Genomic DNA, 11,461 nt, shown 5'->3' with positions numbered 1-11,461 from the left:
TTCCCGTCTGAAAACTGTCGGGCGTTCTCCAGGGAAACAACAGCCAATCATAGTGGAGCCACGCGTGTCCCAGGGCCAGTGATATTGGAGCAGGCGGGGCGATAGTGTCATCAAACCAGTAACCATAATACTGCTCTTTCTTCGTCCGCGATCGTATCGTGTCGGCGTTTTTGAATACCATCGTGCCGAGTTTACAGATACTGGCGGATTGCTGAGTGGATGACTTTGGCTAAATATTTTATAGTAGAAAAAAAATCTCACATCACACCCCCAAACACACTATTAAAAAAGTACAGTTCTGAGGACATGGGTTCAAATCCCAGCCTCGCCTGTTGCATGTTTTCCCCGTGCCTGCGTGGGTTTTCTCCCACATCCCCAAAACATGCGTGGTAAGGTGATTGAAGACAAAATTGCCCGTAGGTGTGAATGTGAGTGCGAATGGTTGTTTGTACAGTGGGTACGGAAAGTATTCAGACCCCCTTAACATTTTCAGTATTTGTTATATTGCAGCCATTTTCTAAAATAATTTAAGTTCATTTTTTCCTCAATGTACACACAGCACCACATATTGATAGAAAAACTGAATTGTTGATTTTTTTGCTGATTTATTAAAAACGAAAAACTGAAATATCACACAGCCATAAGTATTCAGCCCCTTTGCTCAGTATTTAGTAGAAGCACCCTTTTGAGCTAATACAGCCATGAGTCTTTTTGGGAATGATGCAACAAGTTTTTCACACCTGGATTTGGGGATCCTCTGCCATTGTTCCAAGCAGATCCTCTCTAGTTCTGTCAGGTTGGATGGTGAACATTGGTGGACAGCCATTTTCAGGTCTCTCCAGAGATGCTCAATTGGGTTTATGTCAGGGCTCTGGCTGGGCCATTCAAGAGCAGTCCCGGAGTTGTTCTGAAGCCACTCCTTCGTTATTTTAGCTCTGTGCTTAGGGGCATTGTCTTCTTGGAAGGTGAACCTTCGACCCAGTCTGAGGCCCTGAGCACTCTGGGGAAGGTTTTTATCCAGCATACCCCTGTACTTGGCCACTTTCATCTTTTCTTCGATTGGAACCAGTCTCCCTGTCCCTACAGCTGAAAAACACCCTCACAGCATGATGCTGCCACCACCATGCTTCACTGTTGGGACAGTATTGGACAGGTGATAAGCAGTGCATGGTTTTCTAAACACTTACTGGTTAGAATTAAGGCCAAAAAGTTCTCTCTTGGTCTCATCAGACTAGAGAATCTTATTTCTCACCATCTTGGAGTCCTGCAGGTGTTTGTTTTTTTTTTAGCAAACTCCATGCGGGCTTTCATGTGTCTTGCACTGAGGAGAGGCTTCCGTCAGGCCTCCGTCAGGCCATTCTGCCATAAAGCCCCGACTGGTGGAGGGCTGCAGTGATGGTTGACTTTCTAGAACTTTCTCCCATCTCCCAACTGCAGCTGTGGAGCTCAGCTACAGTGATCTTCAGGTTCTTCTCCTCTCTCACCAAGGCTCTTCTCCCCCAATTGCTCAGTTTGGCTGGACGGCCAGCTCTAGGAAGGGTTCTGATCGTCCCAAACGTCTTCCATTTCAGGATTATGGAGGACGGTCAAGGTTCGATGTTTTGGAGACTAAGTTAGAGAGAGCAGACTTCGATGGTTTGGACACATCCAGAGAAGAAATAGTGAGAATATTGGTAAGAGAGCAAGAGAGCTAGAGGAAGACTAAAGAGAAGGTTGATGGATGTCGTGAGGGAAGACATGAGGGAAGTTGGTGTTCGAGAGGAGGATGCAAGAGATAGGCTTACATGGAAAAGGATGACGCGCTGTAGCGACCCCTAATGGGACAAGCCCAAAGGAAAAGAATACCGTGCACCGTGCTCTTCGGAACCTTAAGTGCAGCAGACTTTTTTTTTGTAACCTTAGCCAGATCGGTGCCTTGCCCCAATTCGGTCTCTGAGCTCTTCAGGCAGTTTCTTTGACCGCTGGTCTGACATGCACTTTGAGCTGTAAGGTCCTATATAGACAGGTGTGTGGCTTTCCTCATCAAGTCCAATCAGTATAATCAATCACAGCTGGACTCCAATGAAGGTGTAGAACCATCTCAAGGATGATCAGAAGAAATGGACAGCACCCAAGTTAAATATATGAGTGTCACAGCAAAGGGTCTGAATACTTATGGCTGTGTGATATTTCCGTTTTTCTTTTTTAATAAATCTGTTTCAACAATTAAGTTTTTTTCTGTCAATATGGGGTGCTGTGTGTACATTAATGAGGAAAAAAATGAACTTAAATTATTTTAGCCAATGGCTGCAATCTAACAAACAGTGAAAACTTCAAGAGGGTCTGAATACTTTTCGTACTCACTGTATGTGCCCTGCGATTGGCCGGCAACCAGTTCAGGGTGTACCCCGCCTCTTGCCCGAAGGTAGCTGGGATAGGCTCCAGCACGCCCGTGACCCTTGTGAGGATAGGCGGTACAGAAAATGGATAGGCTACTATTCTGTTGCATGAATGACAACAGGTGGATGGATACACGGGTTAGTTCAAGGGTCACCAACCTTGATGACACATGAGAGAACTGCTTCTTGGTTACTGATTAATGTGAAGGGTGGAGAAATAAATGACCCCAATAAACCCAATACTAGAAATGCAAAGGCAAATCATTATAAGGACTGTCAACTAGTTTTAGGAACCTGAAGCCATTTTCCAAGAGAATCAACAGTACAAGTAGAACCAATAAATCACAAGAAAGCTACTCATATCAGAATAAACAATGAAACTGTCATTGAACCATCATCACTTGCAGAGGTATTTAGCCAACACTTCCACAATTGGTATTTCCGTGTCTCGTTATTCTCACTGTGACTGTAAAACATGATCCAGAACAGAATTGGCAGTTCCTTTTCCTTTAGAACTATCACACCAACTAATGTTTAGCGGGTCATTGATGACCTAAATTCTGGACGCAGTTCTGGTCCAGGTCTGGAGATTAAGTTCTTTGAACTTGCCTCTCATGTTTGATCATTTCCCCTGGCTGATTTTGGCAGCTGCTAAAACCCCCACACCCTGGAAGTGTGCCAGAGTAACCCCTATCCATAAAGGAGGTGACCCCACAGACATCAACATTTACATACAGACCTATCTCAATTATTAATACCGTAGCAAAAATATTTGGAAAAAAATATCTTTAATCAATTATATACAGTATCCATTTATAACTATTATACTCCTCCAGTTCTGACATTTCACAAATTCAACACTCATTAAAATACGATTTTAATCAAGTCCAAACATGGCTCTCTGTAGTTATGCCGCTGTGCGGCAGAGGGCCCTACCCACCCCCCAGTTGACGGAAATATCCATCCACTCCCTCCTACGAAGCACCCACCCTTCCCCCCGCCACCCATCCTCCCCCTCCCGTTGACAAAAACATTTGGGGACCGCAACACGTTCCCCCCAACACACACACACACACACACACACACACACATTGTCAAGTAATTTTTGGGAGGAAAGCTTTATCTGCATCCCATGGGGCCTTCCATGATGGAGTGGTATGGGGGCCCATAATCTGGTGGTAAGCCCCTGTGTGTACGTTATATTAAATGTGAGTGATTTTGTGTGTGTGTGTGTGTTTGTGTATGGTGCAGGTGTCTATGTGCTTAAATGTTTGATGTTCTTGAATTACCTTTAATTATATTGCTTGTGATTATATTTATGTATGATAAGAGCCGCCTGTAAAATGAGATGATCCATCTCAAGGGGCTATCCTTGAAATAAATTGAAAAAAATCTCACATGCGCACACAAACACATACTCTAGCTGCAGCACCATACCTGTTGTTCGTACTTTGCGTGCTGCAATGCAGGGTCAGGTTGCATAAGAACTAAAGATTTCCTGGTGAGCCAGGATCCCTTAAGAGAGAAATGTATTTGCCGTGGGTGTGAGTGGGTGTGGAGATGATGGACAACTTTTAGACGGAAGCGGATGCACAAAGGAAAACATGGTGTGTGTGTGTGTCTGCTTGCGTGTGTGTGCATGCGTGTGTGTGTGTGTGTGGTGCCATTGGGGTACTTGCTTACATTAAAGATTTGTAATGCTGATGCTGATCTGAAAAAGTGAATCATAAGGTCATGGGTATGGAATTCAATTTTATTTTAACTTCCACCCAATGTATTCCGCTCTCGTTCTACTAATTGTAAACACTGTTTTTGTGGGATTATTGATTAACAAAGTACAACAGACGACCTCTATCTTTTGAAGACATTCCATCAACGCTCTGACACCAATGGTTCCCTTCACCAGTAGTTGCAGCATTTCAACTGCTGTATGCACTTTTGCTCATTGTCCAGAGGGAGGCAGTGGTGCAGCCAGAGTCCTGTACTTGTGACCACCATAATGACTGCAATGCAAAGCAAGGTCTCTCTCAAGGGCACACATCATATCTGCAAAGTCAAATGAAAACAGGGAGAGACTGTGTTGACGTCTTCTGCTGGAGTAATCTAGAGGAGGAGCAACGTTTTCACAACTCATGCACAAATAACACTGTCTTCATTTGCTGTAGCTCCAACTGTATAAGAATGAAAGTAATAATAAAATATCAAGATCAGAGTTAATTCAACCACAGAACTGGCCATCGAATGGTACCCTTCCTGCTGCATTTGTCTGAATAATGATAAACAGAGAATTTGTGTTTTGCTGACAGCAAGAACAGTTGAGCCATCATACCTCTCCTACTGCCTTACCTTTTTAAATTAATCAAATATGCATGGCAACTCTGAGTGTCCATATACAGTAATGTATTCACAGAGCTCTGTTGAATTGGAAAGCTCGCCATCAGCAGTTTTCGTGCATGTGTGTGTGCATGGGACCAGGAAATACCCATAAATCAATAACTCCTGATTCATGGTCCTCGAGAAGAAAGTAGCTTTCACTGTGGACCTTATTGTTGGAGCATGTTTTAAATTTACAGTTCAAATAGAGTCCGACTGAAAGTTTGTTTTTGTTAACTCACAAGGCTGTTCATGAACCACATATGCATCGCATGCAATCTTGGTCTGGTTGTCAAATTATACACTCTCGTGTGAATGGAGACCATAGTTATATTCATCTATAATCTAATGGTTATAGTAACAGAGTGTACAGTAGTTTTTTCCCATATATTCCAAAAGCCAGTGAATTCATTTCCCATTTTTGACTTTTTGCCGTTAAATCCAGATGTGATCCTATTTTATCATGGCCTTGCATTGGCCTCATATGCCTTCATGTGGGAACATTCCTTCCAAATATGAGGGGAAAAAATAATACTTCTCACTACTCTCTCACTTTTCCCTCCCCTTTTCTCTCTGGAGGCTGGCTTACAGTATGACACACACACACACGCACACACAAATACACACACTCTCTCTCTCTCTCTCTGTCTCTCTCTCTCACTCACACACACACACACACACACACAATGGACATGAGTCATTGATGGTTACTGTAAGAAGCCTTGTCAGCACAATCTTTATTACTGTTGGGATGGATGGACTGCATATGCATATGTGTTTTCCTGACACATAAAGAAAACAGTGGTCGTGCCCGTCTGTGTGGGCATGTATGCATTTGGTTCATTGAGCCATACTATGGCGCTGACCTATTGATCATCATTTCCTTATTGATATAAGGAAATGATGATGATGATGACAATAACACACCATCGTATAGATCAGATAAAAAGATCGAGTTGGATAAAACATAAATTCACGAGCTTATCAGACTATTTTAAACAATGGCTTGTTGCAGTGCAGTACATGTGACTCTGAAAGACATGCCCACCCATTGTAGCTCAAAGGGGCATCTGTTTGGACCGGTGTGGTCTGTCACGGGTTGCACTCTGTGGGGTTACTGCCTTCAGTACAGTCTGTCTCCTCAGGGGGAAATGACACTTTGGTCCTGATCCGGTCAACACTGCTGTTTTTGTTTTTTTGCTGCGTCACCATAAGTAATGTAATGTAGCTTTGAACCAGTCACTGTTATTTGACCATGGTGCCTTTTGAAATGTGTAACATCAGCTGTTGTGATGTGATACACAGGAAGGGGTAATCTTCCAGTGATATTCAGGGACACTATTGCATTAAGCTTTCACTTAGAGCCAGTCGTCCACTTTCACGGTGGACGACTGGCTATCACATCTGCCTCACTGTTTTCAAATTCACATTCAAATCCAGCCTCACCTGTGTGGAATTTGCATGTTCTCTCTGAGCTTGCATGGGTTTTCTCTGGGAACTCCGGATTCCTCCCCAAAACATCCATGGTAGTTTAACTGAATACTCTAAATTGCCCGTAGGTGTGAATGTGAGTGTGAGTGGTTGTTTGTTTACATGTACCCTGCAATTGGCTACGGTACGGAAAATGGATGGATGGTACCTTTTTCCAGGGGCAAAACTATAAAAGTTTACAGAAGCAGCATCTTTTGAGGGTAAAGGTACAACATTGTAACTTTTGTTTTCATGTGTAAGGAATGCACGAACAACACTACAGTATGTATAGATTTAGTGTTGTCAAACCTGCAACAATCACGAGGGGGTAGGCAGCCCAAGCCTCATAAAAGAATTTCATGGGTATAGATTCATATCAGAATTTCCTTGGCAATCAGTGAAGCACACTGCTAAAACAATGAAGCACACATACCAGAAGGGACAAGAGCAAGGTGGATGAGAAAGAAAAGAGTGACACACGCAGCAATATTGTCATTCCAGATGTATCAGGTCTGCTTGAGAAACTCAGAAGGAATTTTAACCAACACAACATACCGGTTCACTTCAAACATGGTAACACCCTGAGACAAAGGCTGTTACAGGTACACCCTAAACACCGGACATCCCATACCCAGAAAAAGCAATATGCAGTCAAGTGCAGTGAGGAATTCACACTCAATTTACCTGTCTATCTACGTTCCTACACTGTCCTATGGTCACGAGCTGTGGGTCGTGACCGAAAGAACAAGACCCCGGATACAAGTGGCCAAAATGAGTTTCCTCCGCAGGGTGTCTGGGCTCTCCCTTAGAGGTAGGGTGAGAAGCTCGGTCATCCGGGAGGGACGATGTGGAGGAACTGCTGTTCCTCCACATTGAGAGTAGCCAGATGAGGTGGCTCGGGCATCTGATTAGGATGCCTCCTGGACACCTCCCTGGTGAGGTGTTCCGGGCACGTCCCACTGGGAGGAGACCCCGGGGATGACCCAGGAGACACACTGGAGAGAATAAGGTCTCTCGGCTGGCCTGGGAACGCCTCGGGGACCCAGGTTAGTGTTGTCCTAGCCTTGTGCATGAAATGATGAAGCCTGCTTGGTTGCGATGTGAAACATTTTCTAAGACAATCAGAACAGTCCAGTTGTGATCGATTCAATGTCTTGAGAATGAAATGACCTGGATGAATGAGAAGATTTACAGGCACATCCCAGATGTAGATGAATGAAATAATCCAGTTTATTTCATGGCTTTATTGCTTACAGATTCTAATTAGTTGAGAACAAAATAATGTAAGAACAATAAATGTACCCTGCGATTGGCTGGCGACCAGTTCGGGGTGTACCCCGCCTCTCGCCCGAAGATTGCCGGGATAGGGTCCATCATGCCCGCGACCCTAGTGAGGATAAGTAGAACGGAAAATGAATGAATGAATGAATGAACAATAAATGTAAACTTGAAATAATCCATTGCCGACAGAATTATGCTCCCGTTGAGACGTTTATAGACCTCGATAAAGCATTTCACTCAGCTCCTGGAGCATGGAGGAGTGAGGGACACAATACATAATGTTCCTGAGGTGCTTAATAGGATGCGAGCCAGTCAAAGGCACCAGAATTTGCTCTGCCAATACTTTCTGGGGATCTCATCTTGGTACAGCAGGCAGGGTATCGCTGGCTTACATGTGGATGTTACAACGGTTCTCTAAGGATATGCCAACCCAGACCATCACTAACCAACTAACCTCTTTCCTGGTACCTCATTCCAGTCTTGGCATTGTGCTAGGAGACATAGCAAAACTTTGGGTCACGGCGTGCCCTTTTGTGCCAACCGCTGTCCGAAAGCTGAACGGCTCAAGGCCAAGGATGACACTGCCAAGTGCAAGCTTGCCATTTTTGGAAATGCTTGTGTAGCAGCCTTACCAGGAAAAAACAGGGAAGCTTTTCGCACTCGTTGGTCTATTGATATTAGCACTCTGAAATCACTCCACTAAAACCTCTCCTATTGGTTGGCCTTCCGACGTCACAGCGATGCAGCTCTCAAACTAAACAGTTTTTAATTCAAGGGTGTGCGTTGTGGCAAACACCCACCCATCTTACATGTCGCGCTGTGCCGTGACACGACTTTCCGTCACCGCACCCTGTCAGCACATACAAAATGAACAGGTTCATCGACAGTGCTCGGGCCTTGCGAAGTGCAATGTGACAAGGCCTTTATCGATGCATTTTCCAAAATGGGAAACACAAAAAATTGTTGGTTGCGTAACTTCACACTCGACATGTGTGCAGGCACCTCAGAGACTCAGCTACTGTATTTTCAAACAATTAAAAAGTCCACATTTCCTTCACATTCTTGCTATTGCCTTTTATTTCCTCTTCCTCCATTTGCACAGCAGCAGGTGAAATTGTTATTATTTAGGATCAATATTACAAGTCACTGATGGTGTAGCGGTGCACTCGCCTGACTTTGGTGCGGGCAGCGTGGGTTCAGTTCCCACTCAGTGACGGTGTGAATGTGAGTGCGAATGGTTGTCTGTGTCTATATGTGCCCTGCGACTGACTGGCGACCAGTTCAGGGTGTAGTCCGCCTTTCGCCCGAAGTCAGCTGGGATAGGCTCCAGTGACCCTAACCAGGATAAGCGGTGTTGACATTGGATGGATGGATGGATAATATTACAATTATTATTAGTTCCTTGACAGGTTGATATCTCAGATGTGTGACTGACTTACATGCAGTTAGTGTGATGATTATGTGTCCCCCCCCCCCTTTTTTTGGTGAGCAATATCGTTACATACCTTACCCATAAATGCAAACAACAAACTAAATGAAATATGTGTGAAATCTACCCAGAGGAATCCCAAATCTTTGCACTTGCTGTCCAGAGCACTTCCCTCCTGCTCCTGTGTGTCTACGCAGTGGGTGTGAATGGAGCGCCTGCCCCATCCTGTCATGCTCATCTCTCCCCTGCATTACTCCGTGACTGTACTACTGCACAGGCTTTCTGAGGCACCATACTCCCCACTCTAGGTTCTTTCCAAGTCTACTGAAAGTGAGATGGGGGGCTGCCTTCTGCAGTTTTACTTCTATTTCAACATCACGTGTAGTTAGGAGGCAGACGAGTTGTAGGTTGCAGGGAGATTTGCGCTTCTTACACCTTGCAGTTGACAAAGGCAGAGGAAGCAGGTTAACAGTCATAACCCTGAGGGTGTAGTGAAGAAATGAACTTGAAACGTGCCGCTCTGGTCACAGCTCAGGGAGAAGAGAAAATTCATATTTACTTGTATCCTTGTGGTTGCATTCCTCGATTTTCTTTCATGTCCTGCAATCGAGTGAGTGAAAATCCCAATAGATCCTAACCACCCAGCAGTTACACCCTTGTTTACATGCCGTTTTCATGTCTTTACAATGGAGGGTTTCCAGTTGTCATACTGAGCTGCTTCCTTCGCCACTCCTTCATCACGCTGCTGGTCATCAGGCAGGAAGTGATCTCTTGACACCACAATCTGGTTAGCTTTGGTGCCACGCCCCAGTGAAAATCTCCTGTCTCCAACCACCGTGAAAAAAAAGAAGTCATTTGAATTTACTTCATTTGAACATGTACATTGGTTGATTAAAATGTGACTAGCATACTGTATATTACTTGATTATTTTCTAAGAAAAGGGGTAAAATGATAATAGTTTACCACATTTTACTCACGCGCAACTAAAAATGAAGTAAATTTTTTTTAGTGCATCGGTATAGGTTTAAAGACAGCTGATAGGAACAGACACACACGAAGAAAATGACTCCAAAAACAGCACTAAACATTGAGAGATTTGTCCTAAATATATTACTTTTACAATTGAATTACTAGTCTATAGCTGCAATTGCTATGTATTCACAGTCAGATGCACTTCAGATAACTGATTTCATAAAGAATTGCAGGTGAAAAATTTTTTTAAGAAATGAGCAGAATTTAGCAGTCATACCCTGTATTGTCCAACAAGTGATGTCTCGACCATTAAAAGTACACCATAAACCATCTAGGTCCCTTTGAAATAGAGCATCCCCGAGGTGACCCATGTTGCTGTCTTAGTTACCACAGTATTTGGACTTACTCTCTTGTGGTGCAGCCCCGTGGAGTCAGCTGTTGAGAGATGCCGAGAGTCTATAAATGACGAGAGGAGCACGATAGTTATCACCTTTGCAATGCATTCATCTCAGAGGCAGCCAGCAAGTCAGCCGGTCGGTTCTCCGCATGAAGAGATGCCTTTACGCATTGCAGCACAGCAGCAGCACTGCTCTGCACGGGACCTCTGAAGGCCTCGCGGGCTGATGGACACGAACACACACACGTACTATTACCTTCAATACCTCAGCCCCCTCCCCCTCCTGTCTTTATTCTCCCCCTCTGCCTCTGCCTTTCCTCCACCCTCTCTAGGGACTTGAGAGTGCTGCACGGATGATGGACAGCAGACTAATGCAAAAGCTAAATCGCTCCTCCCCTCTGACTTCACAAAACAACCTCGCAGAGGTCAAAGTGCTGAATGAATATGGTAATATGTGTGAAAGAGAGAAATCCTATTAAAAGATGTTCATGTCCAAATGCAGCTACTAATTCTAAAATGTACTAAACAGTTGAGATGGTTTTATCTTGAAAAAAAATTTACAATTATATAATTTTATGTTGTCAGAGCAGAGTTACTCAGTGTTCTCATGAAGTGGCTTACACACCTTCCTCATTGTCATCTAATGTCATAAACACAAAACCTCCTACATGGCACAGGGATGTGTTGATGTCAGCGGTAACTTTGTAAAAGGCATGGAGTTCAACCGGCATGACAAACAGGGATTGTCCATACACACATAAATGTATATAAATAAACAGTTCTCAATGGACAACGCTCTGATATGGTGCAGTGGTATCGTATTAGCACGAGTGAGGTTTCTAGGTCAGGTGTTAACTACCTTCCCATTGGGGTCCAATGCAGTCCGATGCAAAGTACACATGAAGGACACAATGTTTAACTGTCAACACTCAGCAGAACTGATGTCTTCCCCATAGCAATTGTTATTGACCAGTTTCCTGTTGCATTGGCCAACGCAGCTACTACGAATGGCAAACTAAAGGTTCAGGGATGTTTTGAAATGCATTATCCTCACAATTTCCTTTCATTTTTTTTAAGGTCGGATATTTTGGTACTGTATGCTGGTATCTGAGCATGAAAAAAGGATGCTGCCAAAATTTCAAAAGCCTTTCGCTGAGGAT

The 11,461-nt window shown here is 44.0% G+C and overlaps 1 protein-coding gene across 1 annotated transcript in view; it reads right to left on the bottom strand.

The window, feature by feature from the left end:
- Window positions 1-4,152: 4,152 nt before the first annotated feature.
- tmod1 (tropomodulin 1) overlaps window positions 4,153-11,461 on the bottom strand; it is a 68,452-nt gene continuing 61,143 nt past the window's right edge. Inside the window, exon 13 of the transcript XR_009768716.1 lies at window positions 4,153-4,424. The gene's annotated coding sequence lies outside the window, so the exon portion shown is untranslated. The remainder of the gene's footprint in view (window positions 4,425-11,461) is intronic.

This window comes from Phycodurus eques, chromosome 6 (genome assembly GCF_024500275.1).
Source record: "Phycodurus eques isolate BA_2022a chromosome 6, UOR_Pequ_1.1, whole genome shotgun sequence".
NCBI classification, from domain to species: domain Eukaryota; kingdom Metazoa; phylum Chordata; class Actinopteri; order Syngnathiformes; family Syngnathidae; genus Phycodurus; species Phycodurus eques.
This window is presented reverse-complemented; position numbering and strand designations above follow the sequence as displayed.